Source organism: Scyliorhinus torazame, chromosome 7 (assembly GCF_047496885.1).
Source record: "Scyliorhinus torazame isolate Kashiwa2021f chromosome 7, sScyTor2.1, whole genome shotgun sequence".
In the NCBI taxonomy this organism is placed as follows: Eukaryota; Metazoa; Chordata; class Chondrichthyes; order Carcharhiniformes; family Scyliorhinidae; genus Scyliorhinus; species Scyliorhinus torazame.
In genome coordinates this window covers 307,800,339-307,814,809 of record NC_092713.1, presented here as the reverse complement: position 1 = coordinate 307,814,809, position 14,471 = coordinate 307,800,339, and the positions used below count along the sequence as shown (strand labels likewise).

At 50.1% G+C, this 14,471-nt stretch overlaps 1 protein-coding gene across 3 annotated transcripts in view; it reads right to left on the bottom strand.

Moving 5' to 3' along the window:
- LOC140427160 (synaptopodin) overlaps positions 1-13,510 on the bottom strand; it is a 154,147-nt gene extending 140,637 nt beyond the window's left edge. The window contains exon 1 of one of the 3 annotated variants that reach the window (XM_072512718.1): positions 13,334-13,510. The gene's annotated coding sequence lies outside the window, so the exon portion shown is untranslated. The other 2 variants (XM_072512722.1, XM_072512721.1) reach the window with 2 other exon arrangements.
- Positions 13,511-14,471: the final 961 nt, after the last annotated feature.

Sequence of the window (14,471 nt, the reverse complement as noted above, 5' to 3'; positions counted from 1 at the left end):
GGTAGGCATCACAGAGACATGGTTGCAGGGGGTTCAGGAGTGGCATTTAAACATCCAGGGATTCACAACCTATCGAAAAGACAGGGAGGTGGGCAGAGGGGGCGGGGTTGCCTTGTTAATTAGGAATGAAATTAAATCAATAGCACTAAATGGCATAGGGTCAGATGATGTGGAGTCTGTGTGGGTAGAGTTGAGGAACCACAAAGGCAAAAAAACCATAATGGGAGTTATGTACAGGCCTCCGAACAGTGGTCAGGACCGGGGGCACAAAATGCACCACGAAATACAAAGTGCATGTCAGAAAGGCAAGGTCACAGTGATCATGGGGGACTTCAATATGCAGGTGGACTGGGTAAATAATGCTGCCAGTGGACCCAAGGAAAGGGAATTCATTGAATGTTTACAGGAGGGCTTTTTGGAACAGCTTGTGATGGAGCCCACGAGGGAACAGGCCATTCTGGACTTAGTGTTATGTAATGAGCCAGACTTGATTAAAGATCTTAAAGTAAGGGAGCACTTAGGAGGCAGTGATCATAATATGGTAGAATTCAATCTCCAATTTGAAAGAAAGAAGGTAGAATCAGATGTAAAGGTGTTACAGTTAAATAAAGGTAACTACAGGGGCATGAGGGAGGAACTGACGAAAATCGACTGGGAGCAGAGCCTAGTGGGAAAGACAGTAGAACAGCAATGGCAGGAGTTTCTGGGAGTAATTGAGGACACAGTACAGAGGTTCATCCCAAAGAAAAGAAAGGTTATCAGAGGGGGGATTAGGCAGCCATGGCTGACAAAGGAAGTTAGGGAATGCATTAAAGCAAAAGAGAAAGCCTATAATGTGGCAAAGAGTAGTGGGAAGTCAGAAGATTGGGAAGGCTACAAAAACAAACAGAGGATAACAAAGAGAGAAATAAGGAAAGAGAGGATCAAATATGAAGGTAGGCTAGCCAGTAACATTAGGAATGATAGTAAAAGTTTCTTTAAATACATTAAAAACAAACGGGAGGCAAAAGTTGACATTGGGCCGCTCCAAAATGACGCTGGTAATTTTGTGATGGGAGACAAGGAAATAGCTGAGGAACTAAATAAGTACTTTGCGTCAGTCTTCACAGTAGAAGACATGAGTAATATCCCAACAATTCCGGAGAGTCAGGGGCAGAGTTGCATATGGTAGCCATCACAAAGGCGAAAGTGCTAGAGAAACTAAGAGGTCTAAAAATTGATAAATCTCCGGGCCCAGATGGACTACATCCTAGAGTTCTAAAGGAGCTAGCTGAAGAAATAGTGGAGGCGTTAGTTATGATCTTTCAAAAGTCACTGGAGTCAGGGAAAGTCCCAGAGGATTGGAAAATCGCTGTTGTAACCCCCCTGTTCAAGAAGGGAACAAGGAAAAAGATGGAAAATTATAGGCCAATTAGCCTAACCTCGGTTGTTGGCAAGATTCTAGAATCCATTGTTAAGGATGAGATTTCTAAATTCTTGGAAGTGCAGGGTCAGATTAGGACAAGTCAGCATGGATTTAGTAAGGGGAGGTCGTGCCTGACAAACCTGTTAGAGTTCTTTGAAGAGATAACAAATAGGTTAGACCAAGGAGAGCCAATGGATGTTATCTATCTTGACTTCCAAAAGGCCTTTGATAAGGTGCCTCACGGGAGACTGCTGAGTAAAATAAGGGCCCATGGTATTCGAGGCAAGGTACTAACATGGATTGACGATTGGCTGTCAGGCAGAAGGCAGAGAGTTGGGATAAAAGGTTCTTTTTCGGAATGGCAACCGGTGACGAGTGGTGTCCCGCAGGGTTCAGTGTTGGGGCCACAGCTGTTCTCTTTATATATTAACGATCTAGATGACGGGACTGGGGGCATTCTGGCTAAATTTGCCGATGATACAAAGATAGGTGGAGGGGCAGGTAGTATGGAGGATGTGGGGAGGCTGCAGAAAGATTTAGACAGTTTAGGAGAGTGGTCCAAGAAATGGCTGATGAAATTCAACGTGGGCAAGTGCGAGGTCTTGTACTTTGGAAAAAAGAATAGAGGCATGGACTATTTTCTAAACGGTGACAAAATTCATAATGCTGAAGTGCAAAGGGACTTGGGAGTCCTATTCCAGGATTCTCTCAAGGTAAACTTGCAGGTTGAGTCCGTAATTAAGAAAGCAAATGCAATGTTGTCATTCATCTCAAGAGGCTTGGAATATAAAAGCAGGGATGTACTCCTGAAGCTTTATAAAGCATTAGTTAGGTCCCATTTAGAATACTGTGAGCAATTTTGGGCCCCACACCTCAGGAAGGACATACTGGCACTGGAGCGGGTCCAGCGGAGATTCACACGGATGATCCCAGGAATGGTAGGCCTAACATACGATGAACGACTGAGGATCCTGGGATTATATTCATTGGAGTTTAGGAGGTTGAGGGGAGATCTAATAGAAACTTACAAGATAATGAATGGCTTAGATAGGGTGGATGTAGGGAAGTTGTTTCCATTAGCAGGGGAGACTAGGACCCGGGGGCACAGCCTTAGAATAAAAGGGAGTCACTTTAGAACAGAGATGAGGAGAAATTTCTTCAGCCAGAGAGTGGTGGGTCTGTGGAATTCATTGCCACAGAGGGCGGTGGAGGCCAGGACGTTGAGTGTCTTTAAGACAGAAGTTGATAAATTCTTGATTTCTCGAGGAATTAAGGGCTATGGAGAGAGAGCGGGTAAATGGAGTTGAAATCAGCCATGATTGAATGGTGGAGTGGACTCGATGGGCCGAATGGCCTTACTTCCGCTCCTATGTCTTATGGTCTTATGGTCTTACAGTTAGAGAGAGGCAGATCAACATAAATGTTGAGGCTGGGGTTCAGTTGTAAATTTCCCAACTGGGATTAATGGATTTTTGTTGGGCAATGGTTATGGATGCAATGTGGGTAGGTGGAGTTAAGATACAGATCAACCATGGTCAAATTGAATAGGTCACGCTCAAAGGGCTGAATGGCCTCCTCCTGTAATGTTCTGAGGTGGAGATCATTCTCCCTCTTAATAAATCCACCAACCAATATGGCCAAGGGCATACAGTATGTAGTTACCATTAGAATGACATTGTTCAGTTATTAGTGACACGTGAGACAACCTATTCCTTATGTCATGTTACAATGAAATAAGCACCAAGATTGGGTAAACATGTTGGGAGGGTTTCTCTGATCCTGAGGCTAAGTGTTGATGCCGTCGTAAATGCCGTCGCGTTTCCCGACGGCGTCAACATGGCTTCAGGATCAGCGATTCCGACCCTTACAGGGGGCCAGCACGGCACTGGAGCGACCCACGCTGCTCCAGCTGCTGACTCCGGTGTCAGATGGGCGCATGCGCATGTGATTGCACGCATGAGAGGTGGCTGCCTTCTCTGCGCCCACCCTGACGCAGCACGGTGTCGGGCTACAGGGGCCGGCGTGGAACAAAAGAGTCCCCCAGTCCGAGAGGCTGGCCCGCCGATCGGTAGGTCCCGATCGCGGGCCAGGCCACAGCGGAGGCCCCCCCCCCCCCCCCCCGGGGTCGGACCCCCACCCTCCCATCAGGCTGCCCCCGGATGCATGCACGCCAAAGTCCTGCCGGGTAAGACCACACGTGGACGTCGCCGGCGGAACTCGGATTTTTTGCGCAGCCGCTCGGCCCATCCCAGGCAGAGAATCGCCGGGGTGGGGGGGGGGCGGCGTAGGACGGCCCCCAACTGGCGCCGCGCCGACTGCGCCAGTGCCAATGGCGCCGATTCTCTGCTCTCCGGAGAATCGGCGGACCTGCGTCGCGCAATTCGCGCCCCTCCCGGCGATTCACTGGCCTGGCCTGGGCTGAGAGAATCCCACCCGTTGTTTGTTCATTTAATTAGACTAAGCATACGGGAACATTTATATATAGGTAGAAAGCTTGAAGATTCCTTCATTCAACAAAGTCATTAAATCCAGGGTAATGAGAAGAAGTAGTGCGATCAATATTCCACTTCTCTTACATATCCTAAAATGGTTTACGAATAATACGTAAAATGTTATCAATAATGATCTCTCTAGACACACCAAATAAACTGAAAAAGCATTTATATCAAGGGCAAGAGGATGATTAGGGAAAGAGTCGGGCTCATGGGCAATAACTGCTGGCCCAGCCTGCGACACACACATCCCATGAACAAAAAAAAAAATTAGGGACCAATGTGGCAATCTGCGTATGGAGGCGGAAGACATAGGTGAGGTTTTAAATTAGTACTTTGCATCTGTGTCCACTCCAGATATCAGGGAGAGGGACTGTGATGTAATTAACATTGAGTGGGAGGAGGTATTAATGGTTTAACGGGCTTAAAGGTGGTTAAATCTCCAGGCGCAGATGAGGGGCCGGATTCTCCATTTCTGAGTTAAGTGTTGACTTTCACGTCAGAAAAATGGGGGATCGGCGGGTCCGTGATGGACACTGGCAGGGCTGACAATCTGCAGCCGCGCTTAAACAATTCACCACCCCCCCCAACACATACACACACACACTGATCGGGGCTGAGAAGATGGGACAGGTTGCGCTGGGCTGCCCGTACAGCTGATGGGTCAGCTGGGGCCAGAGGGCACTGAGGGGTGTGCCCCGGGGGGGGGGGTCACCTATACGACCCAGAGCACCAGGTTTAAAGTGGGCTGTCAGCAGCGTGCACAGCTGCGTGGCTGCCTTGCCGGCTGCGGCAATGGTGTTGCGTAGGCGTCCACGCCGACCCCACAGCCCACCTCCTGGCCATCCTCCACCATTCCCCCCAGAACTGGCAGAAGCCCTCCGCCCAGCAGCAACGGAGGAAGCTGGAGCACCCTGAGGAAACCCGTGCAGACACGGCGAGAAGGTGCAGACTCGGCATGATAGTGGTCCAAGCCGGGAACAAAACCCGGGTCCCTGCCGCTGTGAAGCAACAGTGCTAACCACTGTGCTACCGTGCCGACAACTGTAGAGGGAGCTTTACTCTGTATCTAACCCCGTGCTGTACCTGTCCTGGGATTGTTTGATGGGGACAGTGGAGAGGGCGATTTACTCTGTATCTAACCCCGTGCTGTACCTGTCCTGGGAGTGTTTGATGGAGACAGTGTAGAGGGAGCTTTACTCTGTATCTAACCCCGTGCTGTACCTGTCCTGGGAGTGTTTGATGGGGACAGTGTAGAGGGAGCTTTACTCTGTATCTAACCCCGTGCTGTACCTGTCCTGGGAGTGTTTGATGGGGACAGTGTAGAGGGAGCTTTACTCTGTATCTAACCCCGTGCTGTACCTGTCCTGGGAGCGTTTGATGGGGACAGTGTAGAGGGAGCTTTACTCTGTATCTAATCCCGTGCTGTACCTGTCCTGGGAGTGTTTGATGGGGACAGTGTAGAGGGAGCTTTACTCTGTATCTAACCCCGTGCTGTACCTGTCCTGGGAGTGTTTGATGGGGACAGTGTAGAGGGCGATTTACTCTGTATCTAACCCCGTGCTGTACCTGTCCTGGGAGTGTTTGATGTGGACAGTGTAGAGGGAGCTTTACTCTGTATCGAACCTCGTGCTGTACCTGTCCTGGGGGTGTTTGATGGGGACAGTGTAGAGGGAGCTTTACTCTGTATCGAACCCCGTGCTGTACCTGTCCTGGGAGTGTTTGATGGGGACAGTGTAGAGCGAGCTTTACTCTGTATCTAACCCCGTGCTGTACCTGTCCTGTGGGTGTCTGATGGGGACAGTGTAGAGGGAGTTTTACTCTGTATCTAACCAAGTGCTGTACCTGTCCTGGGAGTGTTTGATGGGGACAGTGCAGAGGGAGCTTTACTCTGTATCTAACCCCGTGCTGCACCTGTCCTGGGAGTGTTTGATGGGGACAGTGTAGAGGGAGTTTTACTCTGTATCTAACCCAGTGCTGTACCTGTCCTGCGAGTGTTTGATGGGGACAGTGTAGAGGGAGCTTTACTCTGTATCTAACCCCGACTGTACCTGTCCTGGGAGAGTTTGATGGGGATAGTGTAGAGGAAGCTTTCTCTGTATCTAACCCTGTGCTGTACCTGCCCTGGGAGTGTTTGATGGGGACAGTGTAGAGGTAGTTTTACTCTGTATCTAACCCAGTGCTGTACCTGTCCTGGGAGTGTTTGATGGGGACAGTGTAGTGGGAGCTTTACTCTGTATCTAACCCCGTGCTGCACCTGTCCTGGGAGTGTTTGATGGGGACAGTGTAGAGGGAGTTTTACTCTGTATCTAACCCAGTGCTGTACCTGTCCTGGGAGTGTTTGATGGGGACAGTGTAGAGGGAGCTTTACTCTGTATCTAACCCCGTGCTGTACCTGTCCTGGGAGTGTTTGATGGGGATAGTGTAGAGGAAGCTTTCTCTGTATCTAACCCTGTGCTGTACCTGCCCTGGGAGTGCAGTCAAACAGAATAGAAAATGGAATGAAATGGCCAGACACCTTTTTGTGTCACTCCTGGCTGTGGTGGATGTTTATAACCTGGCAAATTAAACTGTTTCTGCAGAGCTGGTTAAATGAATGGACCACAGCTTAAAGTATCAATCAGCGTCTGTCATCCACCCTGGGTTCTACAAACCGCAGACCCCTGCCAGTACTACATCTCCTTTTCCTACCCCATTTTCAGTGAGGAGAGGCTATGGAAAGCTATCCTTTTATTTAGAAATATATGTTCAAGCTGATCTTACACAGTCTGGAATCAGATCTCCCAGTATTCCTTTGAGTGGTAATGTGCACAGTTCCACAACGTCTAATTCTGAAGCTATTTTTGTTCGCGAAATTGCTCTCCCAGATGCCTGAATCTGGCATTCACACATTCAGTGCCGGTGTTTCAGGCAACAGGGGTCCAATCTGACCTTTCCACCAGTCCAGTCTTGGTCATACAGCACTTTTCGTAAAATATAAATTAACAGAGCAGCACAGTGGTGCAGTGGTTAGCACTGCTGCCTCACGGCGCTGAGCTCCCAGGTTCGATCCCAGCTCTGGGTCACTGTCCGTGTGGAGTTTGCACATTCTCCCCGTGTCTGCGTGGGTTTCACCCCCACAACCCAAAGATGTGCAGGTTAGGTGGATTGGCCACGCTAAATTGCCCCTTCATTGGAAAAAAAAGAATTGGGTACTTTAAATTTAAAAAACACCAAGAGGACAAGATCATCACGTGCTTCTGAGAATTATAAAATTTACAGCACAGATGGAGGCCATTTGGCCCATCGCCGATGTTGGTGCTAGCCCTTTGACCAAGGACATCATCTTGAATCCTGGTCAGCAGCCAGACCTCATGGATCTGAAATCATTGACAGAATATTTGGGGGGGGGTGGGGAGGTGATATTTCTTCATGCAGGGAACTGTCAAGATCCGGAATGTTCTGCATGAAAAGATGGCAGAAGCTCACTCCATAAATAGTTTTCAAAGGGAGTTGGACAGATATTTGAGGATAAGGCTGAGAGCGGGGATGTGAAATGGAACATGACTGCTCCGTCAGAGAGAGGTTAGAAGAGGAACGATGGACTGAATGGCATCCTTCGTGCTGAAAGTGTCTATTTCCTTCCTTTTGCTTTTAATGGGCTTACTTTTAAAAACTTATCCCAATACCTTCTGGAAGGTGTTCCAGCCATCTGTTTCCAAGATGCCTTCCGGCAATGTTCTAATAACTCTCCGTGTACAAAATATATTTCTTCTAACTTCTAATCGTGTCCGTGCCTGCACATTCATTGTTCACGAACCAATGGGAAGAACTACTTACTCTCAAAACCCTTTTGGACGTCTGTTCCAGTTTGCTTCTGGCCCATCTGCCGCTTTCTGCTCTCAGTAAACTTTAGCGAATCCAAACCTCCTGTCTCGCAGTGTCCTGCTCGTCGATGACCCCTCTGTTTGTTGACCCACGTTGGCTTCTGGTCAAGCACCATCTGGGGCGGGATTCTCCCCTACCCAGCGGGGCCGGGGGTCCCGGCGGGACGGAGTGGCGTGAAACACTCCGGCGTCGGGCCACCCCAAAGGTGCGGATTCCTCCGCACCTTTAGGGGCTAGGCCCGCCCCGGAGTGGTTGGTGCCCCGCCGGCTGGCGTGGAAGGCCTTTGGCGCCACGCCAGCCGGGGCCGAAGGGGCTCCGCCGGTCGGCGGGAGTCCGCGCAGGCGCACGAGCGTCAGCGGCTGCTGACGTCATCCCGCGCATGCGGGGGGGGGCTGTCACCTACGCGTCGCCCATGGCGGAGGCTGATGGCCACACGTAGGAAAAGAGTGCCCCCAAGGCACAGGCCGGCCCGCGGATCGGTGGGCCCCGATCGCGGGCCAGGCCACCATGGGGGCACCCCCCGGGGCCAGATCGCCCCCCCCCCCACCCCCAGGACCCTGGAGTCCGGCCGCGCCGCTAGGTCCGGTAAGGGGCGTGGTTCAATTCACACCGCCGGGACCAGGATAAAACCAGTGGGACTTCAGCCCATCACGGGCCGGAGAATCGCCGGGGGGGTGGCGGGGGGGGGGCGCCCGCCGACCGGCGCGGCGTGATTCCCGCCCCCGCCGAATCTCCAGTGCCGGAGAATTCGGCGGCCGGCGGGGTCAGGATTCACGCCGCCCCCTGGCGATTCTGCGACCCGACAGGGGGGTTGGAGAATCCTGCCCCTGGTCTTGAAAATTTGCATCCTTGTTTCCAAATCCCCCATGTCCTCCCCTTTCCCTATCTCTGTAATCTCCTCCAGGTCCACACCTCTCTCGGGTTTCTGCGCTCCTCCAGTACCAGTCCCTTGCGCATTCCCATCATCCACATTGGGTGGCTATGCCATTGGTCGTCCAAGCCCCGAGCTTGGGAGCTCCCTCGGTAAACCTCTCCTTTGATCTCTTGATCTCACCTTCCTCTTTCAAAAGGTTCCTCAAACTCTGTCTTTGACCAAGCTTTCGATCATCATTTCTAATATCTCCTCCTGAGGTTCACTGGTGACACTTACTTGATAATCACTCATTCACAGTAACTTAATTGCAGTGTTAATGTAAGCCTACTTGTGACATTAATAAAGATTATTATTATTAAGCACCTTGGGACATTTTATTACATTAAAGGTCCTAAATTCCCCCCCAGCTAAATTTGTCCAAACCTTGATTATTCAGAGACTGGGCCAACTCTTACCCGTTTGCTCTGGATGGGGTAATTGACACCAGGAATCGTTCATGATTCCAAGGATGACCAACTTGATGGACCTCGGCAGGCTGTTCAACCGTGAGTGGAGGAGTCTCATTGCCTGGTCCGAGTACAGTTTCGTCGGCTGTCCAGCTGTTTGGGACATCCCAAGGGTGTGAAAGACATGATCGAAATCTTTCCTCCTTTCTTGAATTGTATCGCAAAAGAATTCTGATCACTCGTGGATGGGTCAGCAGTGCTGTCAAACAGCCTCAGCCCCCGGTTAATGCAGCCCCGGCCATGTGATCACGTGGACAGGTGATGGTCAAGAGGTCAGGTGACGGTGTGGTCAGATGGCCAATTTGCAAGACCGCTGACCCTGCAATTTGAGTTGATAACCTAAACTACCGTCCCCAGAACCAAGGGCGCTCTGCAAGATTTGGAGGTTAATTATTCTTTCCATGGGATGTGGGCATAGCTTTCGGACTAGCATCTGCTACCCATCCCTAATTGCCCTTAAGCCGAGTGGCTTGCCAGGCCATTTCAGAGGGGCAGTTAAGAGTGGGTCAAGCTTCCCATGTAGGCCAGACCACGTAAGGATGGCAGAATTCTTTCCCCAAAGAGGCCAGCTAGGCTTATACAACAATCAATGATAGTTTCGTAGCCATGATCATTGAAGCTAGTTTCCAATTCTAGAATTTATTCACTGAATTCAAATTCCATCAGCTTCCATGCTGGGATTTGAACTCACGTCCCCAGAGCATTAGCCTGAGACTCCTGATTATTATTCCAATGACACCACCATCTCCCCCACAATGAAACATTCAGCCAAGGCCCCATGTCCCTGTTCACATTTTCAAGGGGGAGCTGGGAGTGCAAATTGCATCACAAAAAGTTAACATGCAGGTTACTCTTGTGACCTCCTGGACTGTGTTTGACTGTCTGAGTGGGGATTGCAGAGGAATTTCAATCTATCACAGCAGGCTCAATGAACCAATTGGCTTTTACACATCTAATGTTTCCTGACATGCAAGATCAGCAAGGGCAGCACGGTAGCATTGTGGATTGCACAATTGCTTCACAGCTCCAGGGTCCCCGGTTCGATTCCCGGCTTGGTTCACTGTCTGCGCGGAGTCTGCACGTTCTCCCCGTGTGTGCGTGGGTTTCCTCCGGGTGCTCCGGTTTCCTCCCACAGTCCAAAGATGCGCAGGTTAGGTGGATTGGCCATGATAAGAAGAATCATAGAATTTACGGTGCAGAAGGAGGCCATTCGGCCCATCGAGTCTGCACCGGCTCTTAGAAAGAGCACCCCACCCGAGGTCCACACTCCACCCTATCCCCATAACCCAGTAACCCCACCCAACACTAAGGGCAATTTTGGACACTAAGGGCAATTTATCATGGCCAATCCACCTAACCTGCACATCTTTGGACTGTGGGAGGAAACCGGAGCACCCAGAGGAAACCCACGCACACACGGGGAGAACGTGCAGACTCCGCACAGACAGTGACCCAAGCCAGAATCGAACCTGGGACCCTGGAGCTGTGAAGCAATTATGCTAACCACAATGCTACCGTGCTGCCCCCTAAATTGCCCTTAGTGTCCAAAATTGGCCTTAGTGTTGGGTGGGGTTGCTGGGTTGTGGGGATAGGGTGGAGGTGTTGACCTTGGGTAGGGTGCTCTTTCCAAGAGCCGGTGCAGACTCGATGGGCCGAATGGCCTCCTTCTGCACTGTAAATTCTATGATCAGGGAGAGATGGTCCGTTCAATCTTCATCCCTCAGCCAACATCAGCAGACAAACAGGTCGCTCACCTCATGGGAGCCCGTTGTGCAAAGATGGCTGCTGCATGGGCCTGATTAAATTCTGTCACAACAACCTGATCACGCTGCTTGTTCCTGAGTCACAGGTGAAGGACCCACACAACCGAACCGTTACTTTATTAACCAAAGCAAAGTATTGACACTGAAACAGCTGAAATCCTGGGAGCTCTCCAGATTCCTGTTTCTTCATGAACACTGAAATACTAACAAGGATATAGATGTTTCATCGCAGCATTGCCCACATGTGTACAAAGTATCCCACATATTTTGACAGCATTCTCTTCCCCAGCAGGACCAGGACTGCAATGATAATAGGATTCGCCATCCCCTCAAAGGTTATACACTTGTCCAGCTGGCATCTGCGTTATAATAAGATGCCCGCAACACGGTCGTAACCCTTGAAGGTGTGGTGTGGTGGAGAAAATAAATCCTCCATCATCATAATCCTCTTATGGTGGGCTGCACGGTAGCACAGTGGTGAGCACCGTTGCTTCACAGCTCCAGGGTCGCAGGTTCGATTCCCGGCTTGGGTTACTGTCTGCGGGGAGTCTGCACGTTCTCACTGTGTCTGCGTGGGTTTCCTCCGGGTGCTCCGGTTTCCTCCCACAGTCCCAAAGATTTGCAGGTTAGGTGGATTGGCCATACTAAATTGCCCTTAGTGTCCAAAAAAGGTGAGGTGGGGTTACTGGGTTACAGAGATAGGATGGAGGCGTGGGCTGAAGTAGGGTGCTCTTTCCAAGGGCCGGTGCAGACTCAATGGGCCAAATGGCCTCCTTTTGCACTGTAAATTCTATGATTCAATGATAAATGTGCGATTCTGACTGGGACTCAGATCCAGGAATGCATCTTAAAATGACCTGCACAGCGAATGTCAGAGCGAGACTCACCGCGATAAAGCCACAGGCACAGACAGGGCCCGATAGGGAAACAAATGTCTTCACCAAACAGACAGCAGCGATTCAAGAATGCAGCTCACTACCCCCGTCTCAAGGGAAATTAGCCTTGCCAGCAGTCCGACACCGAATTTAAGAAAAATCACTTGCTAATACTGCCATGATCTCCAGCATTCTGAGGCAAACTCTCAGCCCAGAGAACATAGAACATTACAGCGCAGTACAGGCCAGAACAGTAACGGTTAATTAATCATCGAGGTAGGTCCTGATCCTGGGGGTGTTTGTCTGTATTAAAAGCTCAAGGCTCGATCAGCAGGGCCGCCATTCTCTCATGTTTCCCATCCACCTCAGGGGCTAGAAGTGTTGGCGGGGGCTCAGGTGAGTGGGTGTGTTTTACACTGTTGAGGGCGTTTTATTTTAAGGCACCAAACCCTCCAATGTTGCGATTTCTTCCAAACTAGACAGGTTCGAACGCAATCCCCGGTAAGGACAACAAAGGCTGCGCTATGTTCAGCGAAGATGTCCCAGGCGTGGGTTTGCATGGTTTTGGCTCCCTACTTTGGGCAGATGCGATGCAACATGCCTATGCAGCCACCTCGATGAATCATTAAAGTTTACCTTTGCAGATGCTGCCAGCTGATTGACTCCACACCGCTCTGCAGAATCTATATTGAAACTTGGTCCCTAGCAGTAGAGCTGTTTCACAATGTTTCTCTACATACACACACACACATATATATTTATATATATAAATAATGAAGAACAGGAGCAGCCTTTAATTCATCATTGCTTCCTCAGTAACTATTTATGTGTTAACCTAATTGCAGTGCAGGAAGCAATTTCAGACATTCATTTAAAATGCCCACCCACTAATCTTTGGTGCCGTAGGACAGGAGGAGGCCATTCAGCCCCCAGAACCTGTTCCGTCATTCTAACGATCCCGGCTGCAACTTAACTCCATTATTGACCTACCTCCGCTCCATGGACTTTTCCTGGCAAATACCCTATCAGCCCCAGTTTACAATTTTCCGATTCGCCCCCCCCCCGCCCGCCCGCCCCACAGCGCCCCCGCCCCCCCACCTCACCTCGACAGACTCCGAGGGCGACCCTTACTCAGTTTCCGTCATTCTCGGTTCCGCTAAATTGTCAGTTCTGTAATCGGTAATCGCCTTTTCCTGTTCACAAACTGAGTGCCCTACCAGGAAAGAATTACCTGGGGAGAGGGGGAAGGGGGGGTGGGGGTGGAAGGAGAAGGCTGACAACCAAAGTCTAGCTCCCACACAGTAACGATCTTCGCCTCCTCTCCGACAACGACCCCCCGGTGTGCTCCTGTCGACCGCTGCCGTTTGCCAATTCCCCTCATTTCTGCTTTCAACTGCAGGCTCCCCCATCACCTATTTTCCATTTCTTTGCCACGCTTTAACTTTGACTGCTCCAGCAGTGTCTCTCACCTCCCACTTTTACGATCTTCGCAAAGGAGTGGGGGGGGGTTGGGGTGGGGGGGGGCTGGAAAAAAGTCTTGCACATCCTTACCTGTGGGTTGAAGGGGCTTGTGGCTGCGCTGACCAATGCTCGGTGAGCGAGAGAGCGAGAGAGAGGGGGGTGGGTGGGGGGGGGGGGAGAGAGAATAACGTCTCCTGTCAGAATCAAGATATCTTATTCACAATGCTCTTTACCTCACTGCACTGTGGTTTCACTTACAGGCAGGGAGGAGACAGACTGGGGAGGGAGGGACAGAGGTGGATTTAAAACTCTGCTGAAACACTATTTCTTTTGTTGACCCACATAAGCTGGACTCAAACTGAAGGAAAGAGACTAAACTAGTTACAGCTGCTGTGGAATTGCGACCACGTTGTTGCTATTTTTTTTCCTGCACACATTTACTCATTGAAAAAGTGCCTCAGACCTCCTTGGAGGTCAGATTACAAGGTTTTAGAATTGACATCATTACGGGAGGGGGGAAACTAGTGAAAACACGTTTTGATATTACTCATCATGCTGTGGCTTGGCACAGCATACTTTAACAAGCTTTTTCACTGTCTCTTTCAACTTGTGAAGGAGTGAGATTTCTATTTATTGCAAAAAAAGTGGGCAGATTGAAACTTTTGTTTGGAATAAATTAATTTTTAAAATCACATTTCCCCCCCCTCAGTTTTATTTTGTTGATCACCTCAAGGGGCGAAGGATGAATCAATGGGGATATGCGGCCAGTTAAAGTAGTTGCCAACCCCTCCCGGGTTGTCCACACTAATCCCTTGGACAACGCTCCGACCAAGGACCTCAGAGAAAAGTCTTGCCACAATTGAGAATGATTGTGAGATTTTGATTCAGTTTCCTTTGAACAGCTGTTTTGACAATGAAGAATCATCCGCAAAATAATTTCTTCTTTTAACCTTTCACGGGATGTGGATGTCGTGGCTGGGCCAGCATTTCCCCCCCCCATACCTAATTGCCCTCGGACTGAATGGTTGGCACGGGCATGTCAGAGGGGAGTTAAGAGTCAATCACATTGCTGTGGGCCTGGAGTCACACGTAGGCCAGACCAGGTAAGGACGGCAGATTTCCTCCCTGAAAGGACATGAGTGAACCAGGAGAGTTTTTGTGACAATGGCCTGGGAGACGCCTCAGGTGCCATTACGCCTGGTTCACGCTTGTGTGGATCAGTATTATA